Source organism: Canis lupus, chromosome 24 (genome assembly GCF_048164855.1).
Source record: "Canis lupus baileyi chromosome 24, mCanLup2.hap1, whole genome shotgun sequence".
NCBI lineage: Eukaryota > Metazoa > Chordata > Mammalia > Carnivora > Canidae > Canis > Canis lupus.
Window position 1 is genome coordinate 13,458,990 of NC_132861.1, and position 22,670 is coordinate 13,481,659.

A 22,670-nucleotide genomic window follows, 5' to 3' on the forward strand; every position below is an offset into this window, starting at 1 on the left:
GTACAGGTTTTGAAAAAACTCTAGGGAAGAAATTTAGATTTAAGTATGCCACAATTTTTTCTTTTCTTTTTCTTTTTTTGCCACAATGTTAATAGCATTTATGGGTACTCTTATTTTCATTTCTTAATATTCCAAAGCTAAACAAGTGGGGTTTAGCTAAAAAATAAAAACTAATTATAGCTAAAAGTTAAAACTAATTATACCTTAATAGAGACTGCTTAATAACTAACTCTGTGCCTGGTCCATAGGGGGCATTGAATTGATGTTTGTAAAATTGAATTGTTCCCTGGCTTCTAAGCCCACCAACAATTTTTTAAACATTTAGAATTCTCTTTCCGGAAGGGATTTAAAAACTAGTTCACATAACACTTAATCCCTGGGTACATATGAGTTGAGTAATTCATTAATAATCCATGCTTTAGGTTTTTCCAGGAAATATAGAGAATTTACATATCAGTGTAGATAGAATCTTCTTGGCACCAAAGCCTAATTTTAAAACCGTCATTTGCAAATACTTCTAAATCACTCCTATTTAGGTTCCTTAGTGTAGAAAATTATATGGGTTTTTCTTACATTAAAGTGTGAAGAATTTTCATAATCAAATTACTTTAGGTTTATGCATAGTTTTCTTGTAATTTCACTAGGTGGCAATTTATTTTTGTAATTATTATTATTATTATTTTTACTAGGTGGCAATTTAGACACAACTTTTTATAATGAGCAAGTTCACTTTTCTAAAATTAACCATGGAAAGAGTTACTGATCCCACATAATGGCATAAATTAAACTCTGTGTCATTAAAACTTGCAGAGGGACTTCCAGGAAGGGACTTGCATAAAGGGACTTTTTATTAACAGCTAGATGTCATAGGGGCTCTTTGGGTAATACACCTGTACAGGTGTATCTTTTCCCAGGTATCTGTATGAGTGTACCAATTAGGTTGCTTTTGTAGTCTCAATACTCTGTGCTCTTGAGTTTCTTTTCTCAAATATCCAAAGATTTTTTCCTTCAGCTCAGAAAGAAAACATGGCGCCACCTACTAGCATTCTGTAGTATTGCATTATAACCAATTCTGGAGTTTTATTTAGCAAACAATTTTTGAACAGTCTAGCCAAGCATAAACACTAGAGCCCTGAAGATGAGTAAGACAGACTGTGCCATGACCAAAATTTCAAGATAACTAAGAAGACAGACATTATTTGTGGTGTATGGTGCCAGGTGTCATTTTAGCCCTGGTATTCAACATGGACAATAAGACAAGGCTCCAGAAAGGGAGACCAGTTAGGAGGTGTTTAACAAAATATCCTCAGCAATCCAAATGTAAGGTTCCATTTTTAAATTCAAGAGTAGTATTTATTTATCTAGTCATTAAATATTTGGGGAAAAGCTGCCATATTTGACATTTGTTGCCTGTCCTCAGGCTACCAGAGGATATCACAGCAAAATTCTTTATTTAAATAAGTAACCATATTTGAGATTCTGAGGATTGTCTCACAATGTGAGGTCTCCTTCTTGATGGTGTTGCCAAGTATTTATAACTTCCTAATATAATTCCTTCAGAATAAACTTGAATTGGCTCAGTTTCTACTTGACACTGACAACTGTAAGATGGTCTTGTTGCATGTCTCTCATATGTCAACAGAAAAATCAACAGGGATTAATCACTAATTATATACAAGTGATCCTCGCCAAAAGCCTGAGAAGAGATCAGTTATAAATAGGATCATCTGGATTTTGAATTTACTGAGCGCTTCACCTGGTCCTATCTCTTCTACAGGTGTGGTCAGATTGCTAACTCCTTCAAATGCCTTAAAAATTCTTGGTTCAAACACTAGACCATTCTTTTTCTCATTCAAATATCAGAGTTGTTGAGAAAGATGCGATAGGTAAATTTTCCAGGAGGAAATTTTTCAGAAGAGTATTTAACCTCAACTTTAATGCTTTTTATCAGTCTTTTAATTCCGTAGTTAAAGGGTTCAGAGGCCTAGGGACACATTTCTCGTTGATGGTACACTACATTTTATTTTTGAGGTATATCTCTGTTGATGGGTGTAGATACAGTTAATTGTAATTGCTGTTTAGTGTTCTGTTGTGCCACTATCGCGTAATTTACTCATTTTCGTGTTAAATATTTAGTTTAGCTATTGCTTGGTGAGTTGTTTCTTTTATTATGTAAGTTTCTTCTATATTCTATAAATGCACAGTAGGTTCATAGCTAAGAGTCTGGATGGTGAAGCTGAGACTGTCTGGGTTTGAATCCCACTGGTAGAATCTTGAGAGATTTGCTTAGTCTAGGCAGTGTCTTGGTTTGCTCCTCCATAGATAGTAGGAGGACCTACAGCCATTTCTCTCAGCAGTTTTGAAGGTCTTACCTCATTATCTTCTAGCATGTACTGTCCTGATAAGAAGTCTGTTGAAATTCCTTGGTAGATACTGTATCTTTTTTCCTATCATAGTTTTTACAGTTGTCTCCTCATCCTTAATGTTCTTGTTTCACTATAATGTATGTCTGTGTGCAATTTGTTGTTTTATTTTTCCTGCTTGGTATTCAATATGCATGAGAACATGTTTCCTCAATTCTGAAAAATTATCTGCTTCATTTCTTTAAATGTTTCTTCTTTGTCATGACCTTTATTCTTTTATTTTGGAACTCCTATGAGACATTTCTTTGAATCTCTTAATCTTATCTCTAAACCTCTTTAGTTCTTGTTAATTTTTGTATTACCTCTCTGTACTGCGTTCTGAGTTAATTTCTCATTACTCTGTTTTCAGTTCACGGACTCTGACGATGTTGGGTCATCTGTTGCATATTTTATTTCAGTGGTTGTATTTTTTATTTTTAAGATTTCTAATGTTCCTTTTAAAAAACAGACATATTTTGGTTTTATCTCTACTTGTTTTCGTTTTATATTTTTATATTTTTTCATTTTCAGTTGAAGTTATACCTTCAGTTTTCACTTTAAAAATCTTAAACATATTTACATGTTTTTGTTAGGCTACTATTCTATAATATTAATTTTTTAAGATTTTACTTATTTATCCATGAGAGACACAGAGACAGAGACAGAGAGAGAGAGACTGAGAGAGAGAGAGAGAGAGAGGCAGAGACACAGGCAGAGGGAGAAGCAGGCTCCATGCAGGGAGCCTGACCTGGGACTCAATCCTGCGACTCGAGGATCACGTCCTGGGCCAAAGGCAGGCACTAAACTGCTGAGCCACCCAGGGATTCCCTATAATATTAATTTTATATGGACTGATTTCAAAACTTGACTTTGTTGGCTGATTTTCTTCTTTTTTAAACAAGTTTTTTAGGGATTGATTGTTTGCTCATTTGTTTATTTTGATTGGTAATACCAAAACTAAGAAAGTAAAGGTTGTAGGAGAATGGCACTATTGAAAAAGGACATTTTATTTTTATTTTTTAAAAGATTTTATTTTTAAGCTATCTCTACACCCAACATGGGGCTCAAATTCACAACTCTGAGATCAAGAATCACATGCTCCACTGACTCAGCCAACCAGGCACCATGAAAAAAGGAGGAAATTTTGAAAGAATAAGTTGGCTTTATGTTCCCAAATTTATTTGAAGTTCTAATACTCAGTGGCTTAATTTGGAAAAAAAGATGCATTGTGCCAATGAATATTCAGATTAACTAATATACCACAAATGAATAGAAGATGGGAAGATGGACTGACACAGTGCATTAAATAATAGTAAATATTGTACTATAGCAGTTAGAACATTACTAAACTCAACTGCTTTTTTCTAATTATAAACACATTATTATTTCTTGGGTTGGGAGAAAATTAGCAAATTTTTCCTTCTATAGGCATCTGTTGTGTGCTGCAGGAACTCAGGATTTTTTAAAAAAAATATTTTATTTATTTATTCATGAGAGACAGAGACATAGGCAGAGGGAGAAGCAGGCTCCATGCAGGGAGCCCGATGCGGGACTCTATCCCAGGACTCTAGGATAACTTAGGCGCTTAACCACTGAGCAACCCAGGCGTCCCAGGAACTTAGGATTTTGATGTCTACCTTCCACTTCTAACATCATAGAACCATTTTGCCCTTCCACTGTCAAAGAAATATAAATGTGGTTTTTCTCATACGTGGCTTGGCATCTTCTCATGTTTTTCTTTCTCAAAGTTATAACATACATAAGAATCAACCACTTTTCTAATGTTGAAAAACAGCAGCCCCAAGTCCTTCCTTTTTCCCCTCTTTCCACAAAGCAACCATTTTCACCTCCTAGCTAATTATTTTGGTATTTACATCCATATCTATAAATAATAAAATAAAATGGTTACTTCTTGGTTATTTTTTCAGCATTGGCATTTTCTATTGGTTCTCCACCATGATAAATAATAATGGCAATCACTCATATAGCACTTAGTATGTGTCAAGCACTTTTCTGGGTACTTCCCATATATTAATTTTTTTAATGGTCATAATCATTCTGAGAAGTGGATATTATTAATAGTGTCTTACAGGTGAGAATACTGAAGCACAGAAAACTTCAATAAGTTGCCCAATGTCCTACATGTCATAAGTAACCGAGTTGGGATTCAAATCCACATGATTAGGCTTTATAGCTCATGACTTTCACTGCTATGCTACCCTTTCTCCAGAGTAAGGATTAAGCTTTCTTTCCTCTCCTGCCCCACTACACATATTCACCCTTTCACCCCCTATTTTCCAAATACAGTTATATTGCAATTTTGCTTAGATTAGTGTTCCGTTTTTACAAATGGATTGGAGCCTCACCAGGTGACCTGCAGACTCAGAGCCTGGAGGAGAGTCATCCCTGCTAATCCATAGACATGTGAACAAGAATAACAATGCTTATTGACCAACTGTGCCTGGGTGGCTCAATTGGTCAAGCATCCCACTCTTGATTTCAGCTGAGGTCAATTTGGTGTTTAGCAAGCCTTTTCAATCAAGAAACACATGTCCTTTTTCTTGAATTGTTTCATTGCTAATTATTTTCCTTCCATCCCTCCCTATCCCTAAAAATCCGTTATTGAGATATGGTACCTCCTAGACTGGTAGTCTAATTAAAATTTTTTTGCCTTATTTCTGTATCTTTTATTTTCTTGTTTTTTGGGGGAAGATCTCCCCAATAATATACCCATTTATACCATTTATTCTTCTTCTATTCTTCATTTCTGCTGTCATATTAGAATTTTTAAAAAGATTTGCTTTTTAACTAATCTCTATACCCAATCTGGGGCTTAAACCTACAACCCTGAGATTAAAAGCCACGTACTCCACTGACTGAGTCAGCCAGGCACCTCTAGAAAATTTTCAATGTTCTTATTCTCTGAATTTTCCATTAGAAATAGCATTCTGTTGTTGTTTTGTGGGTATAATATCTTTTCTTCTCTAAGGTCTTGAATTTAGCTCTTGAAATTTCCTTCCTCCTTTGTGCAAACTGTTTCCTCTAAGTTGATTTTTACCTGTTTCTTACTTTTTCCCCTATTTATTTATATTTAAGTATGGTTGGCACACAAAATTACATTAGTTTCAGGTGTTCAACATAGTGGTTCAACAACTCTATATGTAATACTATGCTCACTACAAGTGTAGTTACCATCTGTCACCATACAGTGCTATTACAATATCACTGATTATATTTTCTATCTTGTACCTTTAATCCCCCTGACTTATTCATTCCATAACTGGAAGCCTGTATCTCCCACTCCCCTTTACCCATTTTGCCCAACCCTCCACCCTCTCCCCTTTGGCAACCGTCAGTTCTCTGTATTTATGGGTCTGTTTCTATTTTTTTGTTTGCTTGTTTTGTTTTTTATATTCTGCATATAAGTGAAATCATTTGGTATTTGTCTTTCTCTGACTGGCTTATTTCACTTATTATAATACCCTCTAGGTCCACCCATGTTGTTGCAAATGGCAAGATCTCATTCTTTTTTACAGCTAAGTAATATTCCATTGTCTATGTATATCACCTCTTCCTTATTTATTCATCTATGGATGGACACTTGGGCTAATTTCGTATCTTAGCTATTGTAAATAATGCTGCATAATCATAAGGGTTCATATATCTTTACAAACTACTGTTTTCCTTTTCTTTGGATAAATATCCAGTAATGGAGTTACTAGATCATATGATACTTCTATTTTTAATTTTTTGAGGAGTTTCCATACTGTTTTCCCCCATGGCTGTACCAATTTACATTCCTGTTTTTTTTTTTTAATTTTTTGTCTCTATATTTTCAGGTTCAAAGATTTCCTTGGGTGACTGGCAATCCTTGGTTGTCTACCCCTATTGAGCGATGTCTACCCCTAAGAGCAATGGGAAATCTCAAGCACTTAGGTGGTGTGCGTTCACCACTGTTGACCATAGGGTGATCTGGCTGGTCCATTTATTTGTAGAATATGTGATGTCAATATCTATAGATGTTTCTTCTTGCCTGGAACATATTCTCTAGAGAAGACTTCCAGAGGATTCAATGTGCACTTATTTATTTAATCTACCAATTTTTAATATAGTGCCCCCCCCTCCACTTTGCCTAATGTCTTTCAGTTCAAGACAGTCTGTTTTATTCTTGAGAATAATGTTTAATTATTGAGAATAAACCTCAAGGTTTTGACCGTGATGTGGGACATGTAGTTTAATAGCTTTGTAGAGTGAGGGAGAGGATTTTAGTTCCTGGTTTATTTTTTAACAGACTTTCAAACAACCTACTATATTTAAGATACTCCCTTGTGGGGTACCTGGCTGGCTCAGTAGATAAAGGATGTGACTCTCAATCCTGAGGTTGTGAGTTTAAGCCTCACATTGGGCTTAGAGCTTACTTTTTTTTTTTTTTTTTAAGATTTTATTTATTTATTTTAGAGAGAGAACAAGCGGGGAGGGAAGCAGAGGGAAAGGGAAAAAAATCTCAAGCTGACTCCATACTGAGCCCAGAGCCTGATGTGGGGCTCCAACTCATGATCCTGAGATCATGACCTGAGCCAAAACAAGAGTTGGACACGCAACTGACTGAATCACCCAGGTGCCCCTATAGAGCTAACTTTAAAAATAAATAAATAGGGGCTCCTAGGTGACTGAGAAAGTTAAGCATCTGCCTTCAGCTCACACCATGATCCCCAAGTTCTGGGATCGAGCCCTACATTGGGACCTTGGCAGCTCCGGGAGTCTGCTTCTCCCTCTGTTTCTCCCCACTGTTTGTCCTCTCTCTTTCTCTCTCTCAAATGAATACATAAACTCTTAAAAATAAACAAATCAACCAACCGTGACTCTTACATTAAAACAACAACAGGGGATCCCTGGGTGGCGCAGCAGTTTAGCGCCTGCCTTTGGCCCAGGGAGCGATCCTGGAGAACCAGGATCAATATCCCACTTCGGGCTCCCGGTGCATGGAGCCTGCTTCTCCCTCTGCCCCTGTCTCTGCCTCTCTCTCTCTCTCTCTGTGACTATTATAAATAAATAAAAATAAAAAAAATTTTTAAAAACTTGAAAAAAAATAAAACAACAACAAAAAACCATAGTGTACACTCCCACTTTCATAGGTTATGGGTGTAGCTAATTCCTGAATCTTTTGAATTGTGGAGTATAAATCATATTGGTTTTGGGGTTTCCCCATTCTTGGCTCAGGACTCAGTTTTTTTTATTTATTTATTTATTTATTTATTTATTTATTTATTTATTTATTTATTTATTTTTAATGCCTCTGACAACAGTTTTTGTTGTTGTTGTTTTTATTGAAGTTCGATTTGCCAACACATAGTATAACACCCAGTGCTCATCCCATCAAGTGCCCTCCTCAGTGCCCATCACTCAGTTACCCCAACCCCCTCTGCGCCCCCCCCCCCCCCCCCCCCCGGTCTACCTCCCTTTCCACAACCCTTTGTTCATTTCCCAGAGTTCGGAGTCTCTCATGGTTTGTCTCCCTCTCTAATTTTTCCCACTCAGTTCCCCTCTTTTCCCTTAAAATCCTTCTCACTATTTCTTATATTCCCCGTATAAGTGGAACCATATAATGATTGTCTTTCTCTGACTGACTTACTTCACTCAGCATTATACCCTCCAGTTCACGTCGAAGTAAATGGTGGGTATTCGTCCTTTCTGATGGCTGAGTAATATTCTATTGTGTATATAGACCACATCTTCTATATCTATTCATCTGTCGAAAGACATAGTGGTTCCTTCCACAGTTTGGCTATTGTGGACATTGCTGCTGTAAACATTGGAGTGCAGGTGTCCCGGTGTTTCACTACATCTGTATCTTTGGGGTAAACACCCAGTAGTGTTATTTTTGAAGTCTCTGAATTTATTTCTCTGCTTTAAAAATTCTGACATTTTGCTCCTTGGTTTTTCTCTGTGTCTTCATCCTTTTGGATGTACTGGTTCTTAAAATATTATTTGAATGATCTTCAGAATGAAGGAAAAGGTACTGATTATGTCCCAGCCTCCTTCTTTACCTTGAACCTAACCTCTTGTTTGCTTAGTCTTTGCTTTTGTCATGCATTTTGATTTTAGACCCACTTGGAATACAAGGATTTTTGTTTCTTTTTGCTCTTATTTCTTAGGGTGGTTAATTTCAGAACCCGGCCACTAAGCTATGAGGAAGCCGCTCCAATGAGAGCCCTTACATGAAAAGGACCAGTTAGGGATGCTTTTCCAACCTTGTAAATGAGTCCTTTTGGAAGAAGTGGGTCCTTTAGCTCCAGATGGGCTACTTCAGCTGACACCCCCTAGATATCCCCAATGAACACTGCCAAATTATTGATTCATGAAGAACAAGTATTAATTGGTATTGTTTTAAGCTACTGCAGCTCAAGTGTTGTGTTATACAGCAGTAACTGACTAGAAGAACCCTCCCTGCCTATAAGTTTTGTGAACACCACTCTCTGATCCCCCAGCCCTCAATCCAGAGGCAGGTAGATTGTGCCTTGCACATTGATCCAGTGAGTGGTTTGGTTCAGCTGCTGGCCACCAGGCTGGGTCCCTCCTCTCTGAAGCCTGTAATTCTTTATGAACCATGTAGTCTCAGGCAGCATTGGCAGTAGAGTGGGGTCTATCCCACACCTGCTTTTAAGCAGTGGTACTCACTCCAGTCTTCATCTAGTGTACAACACTTCAAGTCCCTGTTATGCACAGTTCTGAGATCCCCAGATGATGTCTCCTCTGCTTCCACACCTGGAGCCCTACAGCTTCAGCACCTTCACTGTTTTGTAAGTCAAACCCAGGAGGAGAGGATTTGGGGCCCTGGATTTTTCTTAAACAGAGTTTCAATGGCTTTTATTTGACTATTCCCCTATTCTCATTGCTATTTCTACATGTTACTTGGAAATCTAATGAAAAGAAATGTTTACCTTGATTTTGAGCCCAGCTAGGACTTCAATTTGTTTCTTCTTATATCTTATGCATATTATTAGGTATTCAGAGCAGAGGGTTTTTGTTTGTTTGTTTTTGTTTTGATCCTACCGTCCATCTTGACCTGAAGTCCTAGGTTTGGTTTTTAAGGAAGTAATTTCCTCTCTTCTTTTGATGGCAGTGTTCTCAGTCTTCTTCACAGCCAAACCTATCCTCCCCTCCCATCCTTGGAGTGTCAGAGCAGAAGCTGTGCTGCCTTCCACCCAAGGCTCCATCCATCTGATCTTGTCATGCCAAGCCTCTCTGAGGAGAGCTCTTACATCCTCACATTCTTTCTCTCCATTGTCTCCACTCTCCTATAGAAACTTCCCTGAAGTCAACTTATGTACATATCACTATATCATATTTTTCCTTTCCTTTCCTGCTGAATTTCTCAAATTGCCTCAATATCTTTACCATTCATCAATTCCTTCCCTTGTGTAATCTGCTTTGCACTGGCCCCATTTGTTCCTGTTACTCCTACTGCATAGGAAGTACCCCAAAGAGAATGGCTTAAAACAACCAACATTTTATTTTGTTCACAATTTTTAAGTTAGCAATATGATAAGGGCTTGGCTGTGCAGTTCTTCCTTGGGTCTTTCACAGTTGCAGGCAGGTGCTGGCTAAGGCTGAAAGCTCATTTGGGCTGGCATCCAGGAGGACTCACTCACATGGCCGGCAGTTGGTGCTGACTCTTCTGAAAGCTCAGCTGGGGCAGTCTACTGGAATACTTCCACATGGACTCTCCAGCATGGCAGACTCAGGATAGTCCTGGTAACCAGCTTCTCTCAGAGAAAGCATTGCCAGAGGTCCAGGCAGAAGCTACATGGCCTTTCCCTCTAGCACCAGAAGTCACAAAGCATCACTTATACTGTACTGTATTGGCTGAAGCATCATCAGCCTGCCCAGGTCCAAGGGAATGGGACATAGGCTCCACTTCTCAATGACAAGAGTGTTAAATAATTTTGGAACCCTGTTTTAAAACTGCTACAATTTACCTTCTGGTCATAGATTATTTATAGGTCTCCTACATGCAAAAATACTCATTATCTTCCATTATAGCATCAGGGTCTGGGTTAGGATCTTGTCATTTAAACCAGATCCCCAAGCAGAAGAGGCTTTTTGAATGAGTTCCTCTCAATCTGAAGATCTGTGATTTGCTTTCCATTCACCTAAACTAAAATGTCAACTATGGGATAATTGTATAGATACTATCATCAGAAAAAAAAAAAAAAAAAGGAGGGAGTTACCTGGGTGGCCCAGTCAGGCATTAAACTCTTGATTTGGCTCAGGTAATGATATTGTGGTCATGAGATTGAGCCCTGCATGGGGTTCCACTCTTAGCGTGGAGACTGCTTGGGATTCTCTCTCTTCCTAGTGCCCCTCCACACTGCTCATACTCACTTGCTCACTCGTTTGCTCTCTATATTTTTCTTTCTCAAAAAAAGGAAAATGAGAGGCATACATTAGTCACTGAGATGTAGCCATTCTGAAATTCATCTGGATAAAAGTTTTTTAGTCCCCAAACTAGAGCTTAGTCCTACTTTCTGGAAGTTATTCCTGTGGCTTTGGCTGGCTCCTTGGATTCCTGGTTCCTTGTGCTAAGTCATTGTTCCTTTTTCCATTAAAAATGGCCCATGTTTGGGGTGCCTGGGTGGCTTAATGGTTTAGTGGACAACTCTTGATTTCAGCTCAGGTCATGATCTCAGAGCTATGAGATCGAGCCCTGTGTTGGGCTCTGTGCTGGGTGTAGAGCCTGCTTAAGATTCTCTCTCTCCCCCTCTCTCTCTGCCCCTCCCCCTCCTCCCTCTCTAAAAATAAATGGCAAAGTTTGTGGAGGGGATATCTAAAAGCTTCTTTTCATTTTATACTCTCTCTGTCCCCTCAAGTCAAAGCCGATATAGTTCCTTTTCAAAATTTCATGAGAGTCCTATCAATTTATAATCCACTGCATTAGATGAAAGCCATGCCCCCCAAATCTCTTCAAGAGAAATCCTCTCTACCGTGGGCTATCTGTAAGTTTTCTGAGTGAGATATTTTCCTTATAATTCTTAGAAGCTCTATTGTTTAAAAGAGGGTCTGCCAAGCAAAACATTAAGATCCTTAATAGATTATGTGTCTTAAAGGGTCTATGAAGGCACCATTTAAAAAACTTTCTGAGGTCTTAACAAAGCATGCTCTAGACACACACTTGATCTCATTTTTACATTTTTACCCTGAGATATTTTCCTATCAGTGCCCTGGGTTTGATATTTTCTGTGAGGTCTTTTCTTACTTTGAGAATCTTCTGGTAGGAGATACAGAGGTGAGAACTAGTTTTATTTTTGAACGAGCAAGTTCTGGTTCTTTTATATTTTCTGAAAATTCTGCTTGAAAATAGAGTAGTTCCTTTTTTCCTTTTAGATCATCTTTCCCTGTCTAGACATTATGATACAGAGTTAAAATAAACCTACTGTCACTTTTGACATTCTGCCTGGAAATCTCCTTAGCCAGATTTATCAGTTCATCAGGTATGTTTTTGATTTTCCACATTACCACTGGTGAAAGTTTCCTAGACCTTCTGCCATTTTATTATTAGTGGTCTGCTTTCCTTGTGTTTCCAATAACACTTCCCTCATTTTCTTTTTAAGCCATCCCTGACAACCTCTTCAAAGTCCATCAAACTTTCACTAGGTATCCTCAAGTCCTCCATACATCATGTGGCTCCAGTCTCAAAGTCAATACTGATCCTCTAAAGTACTCCACTTCCAGTGCCAAAATCTGTTCATCACTATTAGCAATCACTATTGCTGTGTAACAAATTACCCCCCAAACCTAGCAACTTGAATCACCAACCATTTAACTTTACACATGATTCTGTAGAATGAGAATCTGGGAACGACTAAGTGGGCAGCTCCTGCTTATCTCCAGGGTAGCTGCAGTCAGATACCTTCTAGGACTACCATCATCAGAAGGCTCAATAGGGCTGGATGTCCACAGTACTCACTCATGTGGCTGGTGGTGAACACTGGCTATCAGGTGGAGGTTCACCTTGCCTATCCTTGGGGCGCCTGCTTGTGGCCCTTCAGCACAGCAGCCTCAGCATTGTTGTATTTCCACATGGGGTCTGGTTTCACCCAAAGTGAGCACCCCAAGGAAATCAGCCTCCATTTGCATGGTATTTTCCAACATTGTTTCAGAAACCACACTGTGTCTCTTCTGCTATCCTCTATTCATCAGAGCAGTCATAAGCCAGCCCAGGTTCAAGCAGAAGAGGCAGATACCACTTATCATGGGAAGAAAGTAAAAAAAAAAGGGGGGGGCATGTTTGAAAAAAAATGCCACACCATTCTACTAAGACTTTGTCCAAATGTCAGCAATAACTTTCTAATCAATAAATCTAGTAACCTTTTCATAATCCTCATCCCACTAAACTATGGCACTTGCAACTTTCTTGAAATTTACTTCTCTCTCTTTGGGGTATTTCCACAGCTGCCTTCTAATTGTTCTCATAACTTCTTTGAATTCCACTCCTTCCCCATAAGATTGTCTCCTTTCTCTTGCCCCTTAGATGCAGGCTCTATCCTTAGCTGGCATCTCCTGCCACTAAGTTAGCTCCCTCTAGCATTAGAGGTATATTTGTGTCTGCTCAATACTCCTTTCTTTAAGGCGAGACAAGTCCCTTCCATCCTAGTGCTGAATAGTCTTCAATAGAAACAGAATTCCATTTGCACAGATCCACTGAGGAGATGTTAAGAAAGGGATAATTTGTAGAGGTGTTGGCAGGGCTAAGAGAACCAGGACAGGAAGCCATTCCCTCCCTCAGTCAGAAAGGGAAAGAGGAAGAAATATTGTTACCAGTACCCAGTGAGAGCTTCCGTTTTGTAGAACCAGTGTTCAGCAATAGCTGTAGAGAGATGCATCTGCTGACAATTTGCAACCCAAAGCAAGGAGAGAGCAGAGAAGAAATAACCGAACTTTTCTCTTCTGACCTATGAATGCCTCCCAGTACTTCCCACTGGTCATGCCCAGCTGGAAGTCAGCTGGCAAGGGCGTCTAGGTGATAGTCATTGCAGCCAGCATCTGCCACACTAAACAGAACAGGTGAGGATGGAGAACTGACCTGGGCGATGGCAAATGGAGAATAACCACCAGCACTTGGGTTTGGCCAAGGAGAATATGCTATCCTCTTTGTCACTGTGGTTGGTGAAGTGTTGTGATCTAAATTCAATGAAATTAAATTGTCCCCATATCTTTTCCTTACGTTATCAGGGTTTCTGTGACAAGAGCTCTAAGAACCATGGAAGCCTGGAACTGTCCAGGAACAACTTGCTGAGAGATAGCTAGAATCCATTTGTGAATCAGGACAAACAGAAGCAAGCTGAGCTGAAAGATGGATAAAGAGAAACAGAATTATTGTAGGAAGAGAGCACATCATTCTTCTTCTGTACATGTATTGAATTTATTACCTACTCAATCAAGGAGAACTGCATTGCACTGTCTCTTAGAACCAAGCAAGCACTGTTCTCATGGACAGTTGTGAGAAGCTTGGATTTTAGGGCTTCACTGACTTGAGCAGTGAATTGTTACTGATTTTCAGAGTGGGAGGTGGTGCTGAAAGTAATACTCTTCCTGTATGGTAGGGATGGATTTCAAACATTTTGTGTGGTCACTTGTTCATGACTTGGAACTAGAGCTAAATAATAATTTCTTTTCTTCTTTCTTGAGCTTACAGAATAAGAACTTTTTCCCCCTCAGAATCCTAAGGACATTTTTGAATTCTTAGATTTAGTCACACCTGCACCTTGGATTTCACAGTAATTTATTCTAATAGATTTCTCTTTTACTTTCATTTTTAAAAGCAGGTTGAGTTAAGTTTCTGCTTCTTTAACCATTAGACCAGTCTGTCACCCATTCTCATGGCTTTAAATATCCCTTCTGAAATGATGATCCCAAATTTACATTTTTTAAAAAAGATTTATTTATTTGAGGGGGGAGGGGCAGATGAAGAGGGCAAATGAAACCCAAGCAGACTCCACGCTGAGTGCAGAGTCCAACAATGTGGCTTGGCCTCATGACCCTGAGATCACAACCTGAGCTGAAACCAAGAGTTCGATGCTTAATTGACTACACCACCCAGGTGCTACCCAAGTCTACATTTTTAATACTCCTTGTCTCCTGAGCTCTCTTGACAAGTGTTCAATTTCCTTCTCTAAACATCTCCATTTGAATATATCTTGCATTTTCAGCTGGAAACTCCAAGTTTGAATTTATTTTCCTTTACCAAAACCTTCTGTTTTCCTTCTCGAGTTTGTGTTTTAGCTTATCCAATCATCCAGACTAGTGATCTCAGAGTTGTCATTGACTTCCACCTCTCCCTCTCCTCCTGCCTACCCCCATCCTGCCAGTTATTAAATCCTATTGATATTATTTGACTTTTTTAACTTAAAACTTTATAGTGAATAGACAATATACTCATACTGTTGAAATTCTAAAAGTGTAAAGCTTGAGAGTCTTCTTCCTGCCCTGTTCCTTGTGTGTGTAGGTCCCCATCCAGGAGAATCCAATGCTGTCAGTTTCTTATAAAGTTTTTCAGGGATGCCTGGGTGGCTTAGCAGTTGAGCGTCTGCCTTTGGCTCAGGGCATGATCCCGGAGTCCTGGGATCGAGTTCCGCATCGGGCTCCCTGCATGGAACCTGTTCCTCCTCTTCCCTATGTCTCTGCCTCTTTCTCTCTGGGTCTCTCATGAATAAATAAATGAAATCTTTAAAAAAAAAGTCTTTCAGAGATAATATGAACATACAAACATTCCTTTCCTCCTTTTCACATGACCAGTACTATACACATTGTGTTGTTGTGTACCTTGCTCTTTGCCCTTAGAAATACATTTTGGAGATCATTCCTTATTAGTACTTTTTAAAAAAAAGACTGTGTAGTATTCCATGGTACAGATGCACTTACTTTTACTAAGAAATCCCCTTGGTGACAGGCAAGTTCTATGGATTTCACTCTGCTAGGCAGGCTTGTGCTGAGTCTGACTCAGGAGAATGGAATTGCCTGGGGTTACCCAGTTAGTAAGAGGGAAGAATCCAGTGCCTGGTCTGGGGCCATCACCAGCACTCCAGAAGGACACAGGTGTATCACACAGATGGGTACAAAAGTCGGGGTCCTGGAGTGAGGGACCCTTTCTGAGACAGGGACTGGACTCTTCTAGGTGAAACTAATTTTGTACTGAGCTATCCCTTGGTCCCAGACTATCTTCTGAATGAATGGAAGCCTGTTGGCCTCCTATAATGCTGATAGCCTGGCTGAAATGCAGCAGTTTGAATTTGCTTCCCAGTGCTATGTTTGAAATGTGTGTAAGGGAGCTTCTTTCTCTTTTTTTTTTTTTCCCTAGTAGGCTTCATGCCAATCATGGAGCCCAAGGCAGGGCTCAAACTCATGTCCTTGAGATCAAGATCTGGGCTGAGATCAAGAACTGGTTGTTTAACAGATTGAGCTACCCAGGTGCCCTGAGACATGTGCTCTTAAGGACTCAGTCCCTGAATGTCTGGTTGCCTCCACTGTTTTAAGCTTCCTGACTTTTTCTAATAATGGTCAATCCGTACCAGCTGAGCCTTTAATCAGATAAGGGAGGGCTGGTGGCCTCTCCAGGATGGCTTGAGGTGACAGGCCTGCCCAGCCCATGTGTATGCTGCTGCCTGTGCTGGCGGGGCCTGCCCCTTCTCTGATCTAAGCAGAAAAGGCCCATGTTTAACCAGTGAACATCCACCTCTTCTCCATGGCCAGCAGTTGTAGAAATCTGGTAGGGAGAAGTAATTACTCCTCACCCCTTTCTTTGGCTTAGATTCCAGTTCTTCTCATTCCAGTTGAGTCTGAGGAAGAACAAGAAGTAGCATTAAAGCTTGCTTTGTGTCTGTTATAAAATCTGTTCATCTAGAGGGGAAAGATGCTTTTCTCTATAGTTAGTCCCAATTGGATTAGTATAGGTGAGCAGTGTCTTATTAATCTTATTTCCCACCATGCATCAAAATTTTGGTGTATCATGTCAGTTATCTTTCTTTTTAAAAATATTTATTTATTTATTTGAGAGGGAAGAGGGACAGAGAGAGAGGAAGAGAGAATCTTAACCAGACTCCATGCTGAGCACCTGATGCGGGGCTCTATCTCGTGACCCTGAGATCACAACCTGAGCTGAAACCAAGAATTGGATGCTTAACCAGCTGTGCCACCCAGGCACATGATGTCAGTTCTCTTGTCTGTAAAATGAGTGGTTGGATTCATTTTCTGGCCTGACTCCTTATAACTATAGGACCTGAGGCTCTCAGGAGCCCTAATGGTCAAGGAAGCTTGACAGGGAGATTCAGCTTCCTGGGCAAGTACCATCAGTCAAACACTGGGCTGGCCACTGAGGAGTTGCAGATGAGTAACAAAGCATGGTCTATACTTCTAGGGAATTGGCTTGGCAGTGGGAGAGTAGATAAAGGATCTTGGATATTATCACGTTTGCTCCACGTAGACAGGCTGGGAGTCAGGGGGTCGCTCAGCCCAGCCTGGAACAGCATAGGGAAACTCCCATTAGAGCCAAGACAGACAGGGAGAATGGGTGGGAGGAGAGCTAGTGGGGCACAGGCATGGAGGTACATAACAAAGTGGGAGCATCCTGTGAGCTGTAGGCAGCCTGGGAGCTGGGGACTGGCACAGGAGTCTCTGTCCCTTCCATGGTGGGCTCCATGATGGGCTCCTCTTTCTGCTTATGGGGAGTCAGGAAGTGGCAAGGTCGTGCTTGCCTCTGAGATTTTATACTCTGGTAGCAGTGGGAGAGGCAGGGGCTGTAGGATATAGCATATAGCAAGAGAGACTGAAGTAACCAGGAAGACTGCTTAGAGGTGAGGCTATTGTAATGGTTCAGAGGCTTGAACTAGGGAAGAAGAAGCAGAGAAAGTGAGGTCAAATTGGCAGGGCTTAGTTTTCTATTGGTGTGCAGGGCAAAGCACCTTCAGTGTCCACTAGGATGTGGCAAGAAGCCCGTCCCTTAAGGGCCACCTCCAGTATGGCTCTGTCACCTGCTCTGCAGGGGTAGGGGATGATTATAGTTAAAGGAGCAGCATATGCTGACTCTAGTTGGCTCTTGGCTCTACATTTTTCCTTTTCTCCTCAGTGGAGTTCAAGTTTGTTGGTCTTTAGACCAAGGTACAAGGCCTGTCTGTTTACTCAAATGGTGGCCTAGAGCTGATTATGAACTTATTGGAGGTGGTCTGTTATCATCGTCATTATTTATTGTTATTTTGTTACCATAGCTTAAGCCCAAAAATGGGGCTTAAAGGCCATAGTGAGGCCTGTGTCTTCTATTGGGGTATTTTCCAGCATTTTCATTCAATTTTCCTCCTGTGTAGATGCTGGCTTTTTTTAATTTTTCTTTAGATGCTGGCTTTACATGGAGATCAAGAAACATGTTAGTGATAGTTTTTATCTTGGTGGCGGTTGAACTTTCTATGAGGCAATCAATTTCCCTTCCTTCCTCCATCCCTCTGATAAGAGTAATGCCAAAATGAGTAACCAACATACCTTCCCCTTAAAGGAACTGAGGTTCAGCAGAAGGAACAGCAGGGAATGTGGGTGGCACAGGAGAGTAAATAACAAGAGTGGGAGGGGCCTCAGAAAGGAATCTCCAGCCTCAAAGCTCCATCTAGAACAGGGATGGCAGTAACAGGGCCAGTAACTTCCAAACTAAAAAGACACATGGAAAACACAGTTCCCAAGCCCCTCAAAACCCCATTCTGGGAAGTGGTCAGGCCTGGAGAACAGACAGGCTGAAACTTTGAGGCTAATGGTAGAGAGTCCTAGCCAGGTGATGGAGGTAAGCAATCTCATGTGTGTGTGTGTGTGTGTGTGTGTGTGTGTGTGTGTGTAAAGTGTTGTGGGTGGCAGTGCCTAGAAGCCCACCAGGACAGAGATTAATAGCAGAAGCTCTAGAGTGAGACTGTCTGGGTTTAAATCCCAACTCAAGGACTTACTCAGCTGTGTGACCTTGTATGAGTAACTTAATCTCTCTGTACCTCAGTTTATTCTTCTGTAAAAAAGGGATGAGAATATCTTATCTCAGGGTCTTTGTGAAGACTGTATGCAATAAGATAATATGTAGTAAGCACTCAAAAATACTATCTCTCATAGCTACTAATATAGTTGTTTTCTCGGACAATTGACCACAAACATGAATGTGAACCAGACATATATTCAATGGACACTAATTTTCACTGACGTTGACAAAAAATAAGGCAAATAAAAAATAAGCAGAGTTCTCCCAGAATCAAGAAATTAGGACAATCACCCTGAACAAGAGAGGATATTCAGATGGCCAGTAAACTTATGAAAAGATATTCAACATCAGTAACCTTCAGAGAAACGAATGAAAACCAGACTGTTATACCACCATATACCTATTGGAATGGCACTATGAGAAAGACAAATATCACTGAGTTTTGTTGAGATGAATATGTAAATGAATAGAACCCCTTTGAAAAACCTGTTGACAGCATCCACTTTAGATAAAAAAATGCACAGCCTATGCCCCAACAATCTCAGTCTCAACCTCACACAAACTCAACACATACCTATGTGTTGTATATCAAAAGATGTGCACACGGGGCACCTGGCTGCCCCATTCGGTAGAGCATATGACTTTTGATCTTGGGATTATAAATCTGAGCCCCACATTGGGTACAGAGATTACTTAAAAATAAAATCTTTTAAAAAAGGATATGTACAAGGTGGTTCATAGCTGTGTCTTTTGTGAGTAGCACCAAAGTGGAAACACCGCAAGTATTCATCAACAGTAGAATAGATGAATAAGCCCTGGTATGCTCCAACAAATGGAGTACTTTACAGCAAGGTGGTTGGGTGGACAAACTGCAGTTATGTGCAGAGCTATGGATAAGCTTCACAAAGATGATGCAAAGCAAAAGAAGCTAGAGACAAAGCCTACAAACCATGGTCCCATTTATAGAAAATTCAAAAACAGGAAAAGGTGTTTTGTTCAGAGATAGGATTGTGGGTACAAAAACCATGCCCTATGACTTGTAGTCAATTGCAGACCCAAGGGGCAGAGGCAGGCTTGACCTTACACAGACTTGACCTTGCATGTGGGTACCATTCTGCTACTCCAGCCAGAGGGAGAGAGGTTTTCCTTATCCAGGGGCAACAGTTCAGCCAATGAAAAGCTGTCACGCTTCCAACTCCTAGTTTACTCCAAAGGACTTTTAGTTTATAAGAGCTTTCTCAATTCACACCTTCTCTCCTTAAAAACTGTTCATCTCCTTTGTTCTCTGGACTTGCCTGTATTTTTGCTGTAGCTTATTTGTGCCGTATTGCAATTATCTTTTAGTCCTCAATAAGACCATCTCTTGCTGGTGAAATAACTGGCAGTTTTTATTTTTAAGGTGACCGTGGATTACCTTTGGTGGGGGGAAGGGAGTTGTGGCTGAAACAGTAGCTTGTGTAGGTGCTGGTCATGTTCTGTTTCTTGATCTGGTTGCTAGTTTCATGAATATGGACATTCACTGAGATTGTGAGTTGTATACTTCTCTGTGTGTCTGTTGTACTTGAATAAAACATTTAGGCCCTGCATGGAGAGTCATCCCTAAGCCTGGAACATTCCTCTTACGCACAGCTACATCTTGGGCCCCAGAAACAAAAACCTCTCCCTCTCTTTCCTGGAGTGAAAGGATCTTAGAGCCAGGCCAGGAAATTGAAGCCTCCAGGAGCACTGGTTTCTGGAGTTGGTAAGTGGAGTTATTGCCTTGTTCGCACTTTGTTCAACCCAAAGCTGGGCACAAGGTGATGCTTTGTAGAAGGCAGGGAGAGACGCAGGGAGGTTAGGAAAGGCAGTTGAGTTGCAGTAGAAGGATCTGAGTACAGATTCTCCATCTTACAAATAGCCTTTGGGTTTTGTTCAGCTCAAGCAGAGGCATTTGATTGTTTATAATGATGTACCTCAGTCAGTGAGGATTAGCACACAGAGGTCTATCCAGGAGGCAAATTCATAGTGTTTCTATTTGTCCTGTATGAGCCTGAGAAAGCCATTCATGTGCTCATTCATAAAGTTTGGGTTGAATCTTTACTGTGTGCCATAAAGGCATAGACATTGTCCTGGAGGCATGTACAGGACAGCTGGAGGAGCTTCATGCCCTGGAGGAGTGTGCAGGGTGGCTGGAGGCAGGCAGGCTGCATTCCTGCCTACGTGACCAGCTGCCAGCTCTGGCCAGAACAGAGGCTGTGCTGAGGAAAGGTCACTTTGAGGCAGAGGTAGGTGTGGCAAAGGGACAGGGCAGATGAAAGGAGGGTACGGATTGAGGGAAGTCTAGGGTCCTTCCCAAGGAGAGTACTCGAAAGTACACGCAGGACTTGACTGGAGAGAAAATAAAAAGGGACAAGTCACCCATGCTTGTTTTTGCTGAGTGAAGATGGTCAAAGTGAGGGGAAAACAGCTTTTAAATTGTCATTTCTGGGGCACTTGTCTGGCTCAGTTGGTAGAACATGTGACTCTTGATGTTGGGGTCATGAGTTTAACCCCCACATTGGGCATAGAACTTACTTTAAAAAATTGTCATTTCTTTTAGCTCCTACAACAGCACCCTACCTATTGTACACTTTTCCTTGTATATACCTTTTCCCCTATGTGCTGATTGTACCTTTTTTCTTAAAGGCACATACACATTCTTGTGTCCTAGGGAGAATCTGATTCAGTAGCCTCAAATATCAAGGCTATAGTGTTAGTGTGATGTGAGGGTGGAAGAAATAGGTGATCCCATGGAGTGCAATTCAAGGGACATGGGAAAACCCAGGCTACCTAAACACAGGTCCCACTGGAACCTGAAATGCCACCATTCCCAACTCATTTTGTTGTGTTAGGAATTATCCTTTCCCTCTGGTTTTCTGTGTCAGTGAACCCCTGATGAAATGATGGCTGAAGGGGACAGTGACCGTCAGAACTCTGCTGACAGAACCTGGATATGGGAACAGCCCCTCAGGGAGTGCTGGATGAGGGGAAGGGGATGTGAGCGTTGGGGTGGGGAGAACAGAATCTGAGGCCCAGTTTTGCTGACGGACAACTCTGAATAGCCCAAACTTGATGCCCCAGATGAATGTCACAGGCAGCAATTGTCCTTAGTGTAGGTAGGGTCCCTGGACCACAGCAGCAGCAGCAGCAGCCAGGACCTTATTAGACTTATTAGTCCAGACCCACTTGATCAGAGAATGGTGAGTAAGGCCCTGCAATCTGTGCTCTAATAAGCCCTCCGGGTGATCTGAATACATGGCAAAGTTTGAAAACTCCTAAAGAAAGAGCCATTTTCTTGACCAACTCTTCCTTTCTCCCCAGTATCCTCTCTCCTTGGGAAAGAGACCAAAACAAAATGGCGGTTGAATCACCATATAGTACACCTGGAACTAGTGTAATGTTGGATGTTAATGACACTGAGATTGAAATAAAAAATTTAATAAATAAATTTAAAAGAAGGAAATATATATTTACAACGTTAAAAAAAAAAAAAAAACTTGAGGCACCTGGGTGGCTCAGCCAGTTAAGTGTCTGCCTTCAGCTCAGGTCATGATCCCAGGGTCCTGGGATCAAGCCCCACTTGAGGCTTCCTGATCAGTGGGGAATCTGCTTCTCTCTCTTCCACTGCCACCTCCCTGCTTGTACTCTCTCTCTCTCTCAAATAAATAAAAATAAAATCTTTTAAAAGAAAAACTCAAAAAAATCCCCCAAAACCAAAATGGTGTTGGATTAAAGCTCACACATTTGGGATATTTCTGGGGATCTTTGCCCCTGCCCCAGTCTAACAAAACCCTTGTCACTCTAACCCTATGAGTCCAGGTTTTGAAAATATACTGAATTATGTGTACAGTTCTGGCTCTGCAACTCACTGGCTGTGGGACCCTGAGCAAATTATCTAACCTCTCTAACCCTTGGTTTTACCCTCTGTAAAATGGGGTTCATAGTAGAGTCTACCTGACCAGGGTTTTCCTGGTAATCCTTATGCTATATACCCAGTTAGTGCTCAGTGGGTATATTGGTTGTCCATTGTGTAACACCCCAAACTTGAAGAAATTAGACTCGATCTCAAAGAAATCAGCTGATAAGCTTGTAATTGGGCGGGAAGTTGGGAGGTAGGAGAGGAGGCCAAATGGCAATACTGAACTATATGTCTTCAGGTTCTGAAACTTGAGTTATGTTATCCGGTGACCCTAAATAATATGTAAAGAACAGGAAAACATGAACCATGCAATGAAGCTTTTAAGACAGAG